At 39.0% G+C, this 8,836-nt stretch overlaps 1 non-coding gene across 1 annotated transcript; it reads right to left on the bottom strand.

Annotated features, from left to right (window-relative positions):
* Positions 1-461: 461 nt before the first annotated feature.
* LOC115068234 lies at positions 462-568 on the bottom strand. Its single transcript, XR_003847601.1, has one exon. It is a non-coding gene; the product is annotated as a U6 spliceosomal RNA (small nuclear RNA).
* Positions 569-8,836: the final 8,268 nt, after the last annotated feature.

The following is an 8,836-nucleotide window of genomic DNA, read 5'->3' as shown; positions in this document are numbered from 1 at the left end:
CAGTCCAGATTGCTGAGTTTTAATAAATGCTTTTTCTGAGTCTATTGAGATAACAAGATTATTTTTATTTTTTACCCTATTGATGTGTGATTTATTATTTTTTTACACTGGAACATTCTTGCATTCCAGGGACAAATCCCACTTGGTGTGGCGAATAATCTTTTTGATGTGCTGTTGCTTTTGGATTTGGTTTACTCATTATTTTTTTGAGAATTTTTATATCAGAATCCATCAGGAATTTTGGCTTTTAGCTTTCAGCTTTCTTTTTTAAAATTTATTACTTTTATTTTATTTTATTGATTTTTTTGTGTGTGTACTTCATACAGAACATCTCAAACAATCTTAGTTTCTTAGTCATCTTTATACCCCGATCCCCACTGGCACCCTCCCATAGCCTCCCCCCAGCCCCCACTGAAGCCCATATACTGTGTCGTCCCTGTTACCGCCCACTGTGTTGTCAGAAAAATATGGAACACTTCACAAATTTTCATGTCATCCTTGTGCAGGGGCCATGTTAATCTTATCTGTATTGTTTCAGTTTTAGTATATGTGCTGCTGAAGTGAGCACTTAGCTTTCCTTTCTGTTAACAGCTCTCTCTAAACACTTAAGGATCTTAGGATCCTTTTTTATGATGAAACTGATAACCGTGGTACATAGGCCTTATTGATTATATTTTGATTTGTATTTCAATTTTCTCATGTCTTTATCTTTTGCAGAGTTGCAAGTTGATGTCTGTGACCTTGACAGTTTGCTTGAAAACATGACATTCAGATTCACACCTGAGGAACTTACTGATCTGACCCCAAGTTTGCCAGTTTATGGTAAGTAACTTAATAATAGCATTGTACCTTCAAGAAAATTTGGGGTTTGAAGCTGATGTTTTTGATAGCATTTATTTAGCTTTGGTAAGAATATTTTTCTTGTTAATATCATAGTGTAAAGTGTTCTTTTTTCATCATTCATTTATTCTTCAAGTTTTTGCTCAGCCCTTGATAGCCATACATGACTATTTTTATTTGCATGACATTTACATTGTATTAGGCATTAAAATTAATTATTCCCGATTTGATTCAAGTATGTAGAAGGATGCATATAGATTATATCCAAATACTATGCTATTTCTATAAGGAACTGAAGTATCTGTAGTTGTTTTGTTTTTTGTTTTGTTTTGGGACAGGGTATTCTTATAGCCCCAGCTGGCCTGGAATTCACTATGTAGACCAGGCTGGCCTCAGTCTCACAAAGATCCTCCTGCCTCTGCCTCCGGAGTGCTGGGATTAAGGACATACTCCACCATCCCCAGCTGCATCTGTAGTGTTTTGGGTTTCTGCCCGAGGTTCTGGAGCCAGAGTTCCATACAATGACTGTGCTTAAATCACATGAGCTTTTGCTTTACCCTTAACTCATAGATTATCTAGAATTGAGGAAAAGTCTATTTCAAAACCCAGTGTCTTCATTTATATATTTAAATGAAATCATGCATCACTCCCAATAGTTCCAAAAATCTTTATTTCTTTTGCTTTGAAGAAGAGGCTGATGTCAGTGACATGAAAACTGTTCCAGAATATATGGAAATAGAACCTGAAATTCAATAATCATGGGAATCAATGAGTAATGTGCCAATTGAAGGTGGGAAATGAAATGACAATATACTTATTAAATCATATTCCTCAGAGAAACTTTTATGTTTGTAAGAATTTTTGTAACCTAATACTTTTTTGAAATGCTGATGTACTGACTTTATTTTTGTTTTTGAGAATTTCATGCATGAGTACAATGCATTTTCATCGCATCTATGCCCCAATTCCTCCCATGTCAGGGTGCTTGTCCTTGAAGAAAACTGGTTCCCTCCTTCATCAGCTCTGGACTGCCTGGAGCTCCTCCACTAGGAGTGGAGCCTTGTGTGCCCTTCAACCCATTCATGCTGGAGTGTTGACTGGTGTGGTCTTATATAGGGAATCATATTGTTGGGAATCCATAGGTGCAATGTCCCTGACATGCACAGAAGATACTATTTCACAGTAGTCCTCTCAGTCCTCTGGCTCTTATAATCTTTCTTTCCTCTCTTCTGAGATGTTCCTTAAACCTTGGTTGTAGGGTTTGTGTTATGGATGTCCCATTTTGGGATAGTCATTCCAAAGTCACTTATTCTTTGCATTTTAACTAATTGTGGTCCTCTGTAATAGCCTCTGTCTGCTGCAAAATGAAGCTTCTTTGATGGGAAGGTGAGAACTGCACTTATCTATGGGTATAAGGATAAGTACTTGCTATATCAGTTTAGCAAAATGATAATAATAGGTTCTCCTCTAGGGTCTATGGCCCCTCCAGGCAAGGTTCTTGACTGGGTTTATAGTACCAGGCATGTGTTCCCTGCACTGAGCAGGCCTTAAACCCGATCAGACTGCTGTTGGTTACCTCCAAGATATTAGTGCCACTATTGCTCCACTGGGCATATCTTGTTGGACTGGTCATTGTAGTTTCTAAAATTTACTGTTTGGTGGAACTGCTGATAACTTTTCTCCTCCTGGCAGCTTGCATAGCATCTTCTAACACAAAGAAAGCTAACCATCAGTGAGGAGCGTCCAGATCAGTATCAGTTTGATTTCTCCAAGTCCTCTACAACCCAATGCTATTTCCTATTTAAGTGAAGAACCCCCAAAGAAGATTTTAGGAGATATTGCTGTTCCATTTTAAGAAACAGTTTTAGTTTGAGAATCAGTTGGCTTCAAACTGTAAATCCTACCATAGATGAGAAATGCTGGCCCTTTGGTCATTATGCTCAGGAGCTCACTACAGCTGTGGTTGCCTGCACAAGACTTGCACATTATTGGGCTAGCCACCATTTCATGCATGGGGGTGGGGCTCCTGAAGCCCATCCTCACTGAAGGTCTGTTAATGAGTACTGGGAGAGGGGCTGTCATTTTCCTCACTGGCTAGACCCTGATCATTGCCGATGGTCCAGTCAATAACCTTGCACTCATGCTCATGCAAACAACCTTAATAGAACTCAGTGTGTGGGGGGTGACAAGTAAGAGGGAAATTGTTGGTCAGAAGGGTTTTGGCAGAAGAGGGGGATGAGAGAGGGTAATGGAGACCGGGGGGTGTGAGATTGCTCCAAACTCAGTGCATATTTACAAAACTGTCAAAGAGTAAAAATTTTCACTCTTATTCTCTAATGCATTGAGAGTCAAGAAGTTCAAAGTGAGGATTAAGAGGAGGAAAAGGCATAGGGAAAAAATGAAGAATTATAGAGAAGAATCGGGAGTATGGATGGAAGATTCAACATGCTTGTGTCCGTATGTGTGTTTGTGTGTGTGTGTGTGTGTGTGTGTGTGTGTGTGTCCGTGTGTGCCTGTGTGCCTGTGTGCATAAGCAAATGCCAGAAGAAAGTATCGAGTCTCTAGCTTTATCACTCTTGGCCTGTTTGAGGCAGGGTCTCTCCTAGAACTGTGGGCTCACATTTCTTTGACTAGACTGGAAGCCTGCAAGCCTCAACAATTCTCCTATCTCTTCCCCACCAACAGCTTAGGTTATAGGCATTCATGGAATGCCCAGTTTGGACTGAACTCCAGTTCTCATGATTGTGTGGCATGAGCTCTTAATGAACCATCTCTCCAGCCCTATTATTTATTTTATCAACATCTTTCTGTCTGAATCATGTTTCCCAAGACCACATGGCCAGAGACGAGTCAGGGAAAAGAAAACAGTAATAAGGAGACATGATATAAGGTGAAAAAATTGAGAAAAAAAGTAAAATTAAGGGATATGTGGTAAACACTGAAGTGAAAGATTAGCAGTTAGTAAGCAGAAAAAAAAATCTGGATGCTCAGGCAAATGAGAATAATGCTTTGTTTTTGGTTAAGAATATGTAATCTACAGTCTTGACTCTAGGCCATAAAATAACCTTGTATTTTGCTATCTCACATTGTCTCCAAAGTAAGGTCAAAAGAAATAGGTCTTAGTTTAACTCTTACTGATTTCTTTGGACAATTAAAAAAGTAAAATAAAAGGCATGATGATCCTATAAAAATGTTAAATGATAATACAAAGGACATGAGTTATAATTTTTACATGTTTAACTCTTGCCAATTAAGTTAATAATACCCAGATATAAATGAATTTTTAAAAATTTTGCAAGCATTCCATCTTTTTCACTTTCCATTCCTATTGCTTTCCTAAGGAGGAAAGATTAATGTGAGTAATTTGGACAGCATTCTGGGAAAAATGGAGATCAAGCTCTCCAAAAAGGAGCTAGAAAAGCTGACTGATACCCTTGCAGGTGAGTATTATACTGTTTGCTGTATCTTAGAAAAGAGTTTGTGCCCATGACCATATATTTGAGAATTTCTAAAACTAGTGTCCTTGGTACTAACAGGGTATTTTGCAGATCTGAGGATAAAATTTATTCCTAATATGAAATAAGTTCTGTTTTTTTCATTAAATAAAAAAGTCCCTAGAATAGCAAGAGAGCTGAATAAAATTTTATCTTGAGTTCAGTATTTCATTTAACACTTCTCTAGAAAAGCTTCTCCCCCTATCTTCTATATCCTGAAAATGTTCAGGTCTTTATCATGTATCTTTATATAGATTGTGTGTATATACATGTGTGTTCATGTTTGTGGATGCACATGTTTGTGCAGGTGCACATACATGTATTTGTGTGTGTGTGTGTGTGTGTGTGTGTGTGTGTGTGTGTAGACCAGGGGACAACCTTAGGTGTTGCTCCTAAGATGCTGTCCACTTTGTTTTTGAGATAGGATTCCAATTGGCTTGGAACTTGCTGAGTGGGCTAGGCCAAATGGCAACAAGCCCAGGGGATCTACCTGTCTCCACCTCCCCAGTGCTGGGATTATAAATATGCACCACAACGCCCATTTGTTTATGTGGGTTCTGAGGATTGAACTTACTTCCTCATGCTTTGACAACAAGTGGTTTACTGACTGAACTGTCTCTCTCCAGCCCTGTCTTTATGTCTTAGCTTTATGTATACATTATGATTGATTTTAGATATCACAGAAATTATCAGAATGGAATTCTTTTAAAAAAATATTTGTTTTTATGTGTATGAGTGTATTGCCTGCATGTATTAACATATTGTGCAATGCCCACAGAGGTCAGAAGAGGGTGTCAGATCACCTGAAACTGGAGTTACAGATAGTTGTTAGCCACCATGTGGATGCTAGGAACTGAACCCAGGTCATCTGCAAGAGCAGCCATTGCTCTTAACTGCTGAGCCATTTCTCCAGTTCCAGAAATCGAAATTTTTAATCATTAATGTGGTATTTAAACAAAGATGTACTTCTTCTTAGACTGGATTTTACATGCTATATGTAGAGGCACACTCAGATGTCACAGTTCTTTTGTGGATGAGTGCTATTAGCATCAAGTGTCCTGATGTATTAGGGAATACCAGATACCCTGCAATTCATGGGACTCTTTTTTTCTTTTTCCTTTTTTCTTTCTTTCTTTCTTTCTTTCTTTCTTTCTTTCTTTCTTTCTTTCTTTTATCTGAATTTTACATTTTATATCTTGGGTGGGGTGGGGGGGAATGGAGAAACTAATAAAGAAATGAACACCTGACACACTCAGCACCCAGCTCTGTGTGGCTTGGCCTGCCGTTCCAGATCACTTCCGTGCTCGCCCACAGTCTCTGTTAACTTTCGCCCATGCATCTTGGGCCCACAGTCTCGCCCCAAGTTGGTAGATGCCCCCTCTTGCATCCACGCAGGTGAGACTCCAGGGCCATCTTTCTCTCCACGCCCACCCCCATGTGTTGTTCCCAGCTTCCGTCCCAACATGGCGCCCCAAAGCCCCTCCCTCCATTGCTATCTCTCCACAATCAATTCTCCACAGCAGGCCTTGCTGCTTGGAGGAATCAGGCCCCTGGGACACACTCCACCCCTTTCTTCCACTCTTACAATCTTTCCTCCAATCTTCTGCTAAGGTCCCTGAGCCTTGGAGGGGGTGACGGATGTAGGGTGATCTCTCTTGTATCATGGCGAGATAATGCCTTCTTGGGACTCCCCATTATTCATCTTTAAGTCATGGCCATTGATCTGTCTCAGCAGTGTTTCTTTTACTATAAAGACAAATAGAAGGAAGTAGACACATCTAAACAAACATGAATGTGAATACAAATGCCTAGATGATATCCCAGTAGGAGTGCCATATTCATTAAACAATATACTTGTGCCCACTAGGGCCTGTAGCCTTTATCGACACAAGGTGTGGCCTGATCTACAGCACCGCATATGTATTCCACCCCTAAGAATGGGCCTTATCCAATTAGAAATTTGTCAGTTGTACATATGTTGGTCGAGCCATTATTGCACTTGCAGGCATTGTTTGGCATGTCCATAGTGTGCAGCACATGGGGTCCATTGTTTAGTAGAATCATAGGGAATCCTTTCTTCCCCATCTGATAGCACCTTCTGGCACTGTGAAGGTCATCCATCCAGTGTCATGGAGTTTTGGCTTAGTCTCAGCTCCATCTCTTCTTTTCCTCCCACGCTCACATTCATGGGACCTTTTAACACAATGAAAATTGCTCCATAGTAAATTACCAGTATTGTGCTCAGTAATTTAGAAACACTGCATGCTAACCTAGCTGCTGTTTCTGTATCACTATTATCTGGTTAATAGAAAATAAATCCTTGGGTCAACTTCCAATCAACTCTTTCTGACTTTATTCATTGTAGTATATGTGAGTGTTGCCCTTCCTTTTATAAAATGTGAACTTTGAACAAAGACCATATCTTGTTCTTCACTGTACCCTTCCCCTGTAGGGTGCCTTTCTCACATTAAATTGGTTATAGACATTTAAAGAATGAATCAAATGAGAGAGAAACAAGTAAAAAGAAGGCCAGTACTGGGCAGCGATAGTACACTAGTGACAGATGCTTCAAGCACTCTCCATTTTTGCCTAGACCCTTGATAACCATCTCATGCAGTATATTAGTTCCAGGATATTTTCAGCTTTTCTAGGTAGAATCGGCCTCCACCATGGCAAGAACTTTTGTCCTGTGTCCATGTCAGGATTCCTGTTCTCATGAGAGCTTCTAGCTTATTGCAGCCTATTCAACTGTGAGTGATAATGTTGGAAGACAATTCCATGTACAATGCAGACACACCATCTGAAACTTTTAAGAAGCTTTCTTCCAATGTCTTCTGTTATCTCCCCATTCTCTTCCCAGGTCCTTCTAGTCTGGGTCACTGGATAGTTTCTTTTTGAGTTTCAATTTACTTAATTGAGACCAATTTTCATCTTATAACTAGTAGAACTGATGGTGAAGGATTCAAAGAACTTTTTGAATGCCTTGGAGATAAAAACAAGTGTTCTTTAGGATAGTTTAATGGATCCAGCTGGTTAAATGAATTTTGTGACCTACTTTCTACAAGGTTATTTATTATATGTGACTATTGAAGCTATGTATTTTTCCTATTCTTGGAAGAATTACATTTTCCCATTTTCCAAGTCAGATAATAAGCTTTATATATTTAAGATCTTTTTTTTGGTCTTTTTGGGGCTTTTTTTTTGAGACAGGGTCTCCCTGTAGCCCCAGCTGACCTGGAACTCACTACATAGACAAGGCTGGTCTTGAACTCACAGAGCTCCACCTGCCTCTGTCTCCTGAGTGCTGGGATCAAAGGCGTACGCTACCATACCAGGCTATTTAAGATCGTTTAATAAAATAAACAGAACGTTCTTTTTTGTTAACAATAAGTTCAGGATAGCCCTGGTGGTTGAAAAAGTATGGTAAAACATATTAGAGCAAAGATAGGAAAAATGTTTGAGACAGGGTCTTGCTGTGTAGCCCAGGCTGGCCTTAAACTCTTCACCCTCCTGCTTCAGCCTCCCAAGTAGTGGAATTACAGGAGTGTGCCAGCATGCCTGATGAAATTGATGCCATTGTTTAAGAAAACCAGTTGCTAGATATGAGAATTAATAGAAAACAAGGTTGATGACTCACTTTTTACTTTGCTAAGAAAGGAATAAAAAACTTAAACTGTTAGACAATACATTTTCAAAGGTCTGGATTCTGGGATTCAAGAGCCAGTGACTCCTTCAAAGTACACTATTCACAAATATCTAATATATTAAAAGTTTGATTGAGTATGATAAATTAAGAGAGGATGAACTTTGGCTGAAAAATTTAAAATTAGTATAGTGTGTGTCATGTAACAGAGTGTTGTGGTTATCTGAGTATGTTTTAGTTGAGTTTTGGCAATTCCATGGAACCTCTGCCCCAAACAACATGTAGAATGTTTCCACCAATCTAGAAAGTGTCCTTTTGTCTCTTTCCAGGCAAAAAAAGCTACTCAAGTAGAGGCAACTTTAAAAATTTTATTCAGATATAATTCATATCCCACACAATTCACATAACTAAATTGTATAGTTTATTATTTTTAAAGTATATTCAGAGTTGTGTAACTGCCACTATGACCTACTTCAGAATATTTTCATCAACCACAAAGGAAAACTTTTGCTCGATAGCCATCACCTTTTGTTTTCTTATGCCACGTCCCCTTCTCAAGCCCCTGGCCACTACCAGCTTATTTCCTATCTGCAATGCATCACCCATTCTGGATACTTCAGATACTGGAGTTATGTGGCTTATGTGACTGGTTTATTTCACTTAGTGTTTTTTTTTTCAGGCTCACCTATATTGTAGTATGTGTAAGTATTTCATTCCTTTTTATTGCCAAATGGTATTCCTTTGAGAATCCACAACCTGTTTTGGTTAGCTTTCTATTGCTATGATAAAATACTCTGATCAAAACCAACTTGGAGAGGAAAGGGTTTATATGTCTTACATATCCCAATCACAGACCATT

The sequence above is a fragment of the Nannospalax galili genome, unplaced genomic scaffold (assembly GCF_000622305.1).
Source record: "Nannospalax galili isolate Female #2095 unplaced genomic scaffold, S.galili_v1.0 scaffold1128, whole genome shotgun sequence".
Classification (NCBI taxonomy): domain Eukaryota; kingdom Metazoa; phylum Chordata; class Mammalia; order Rodentia; family Spalacidae; genus Nannospalax; species Nannospalax galili.
Note: the sequence above shows the minus strand (reverse complement) of the source record. Positions and strands in the feature narration are given on the sequence as shown.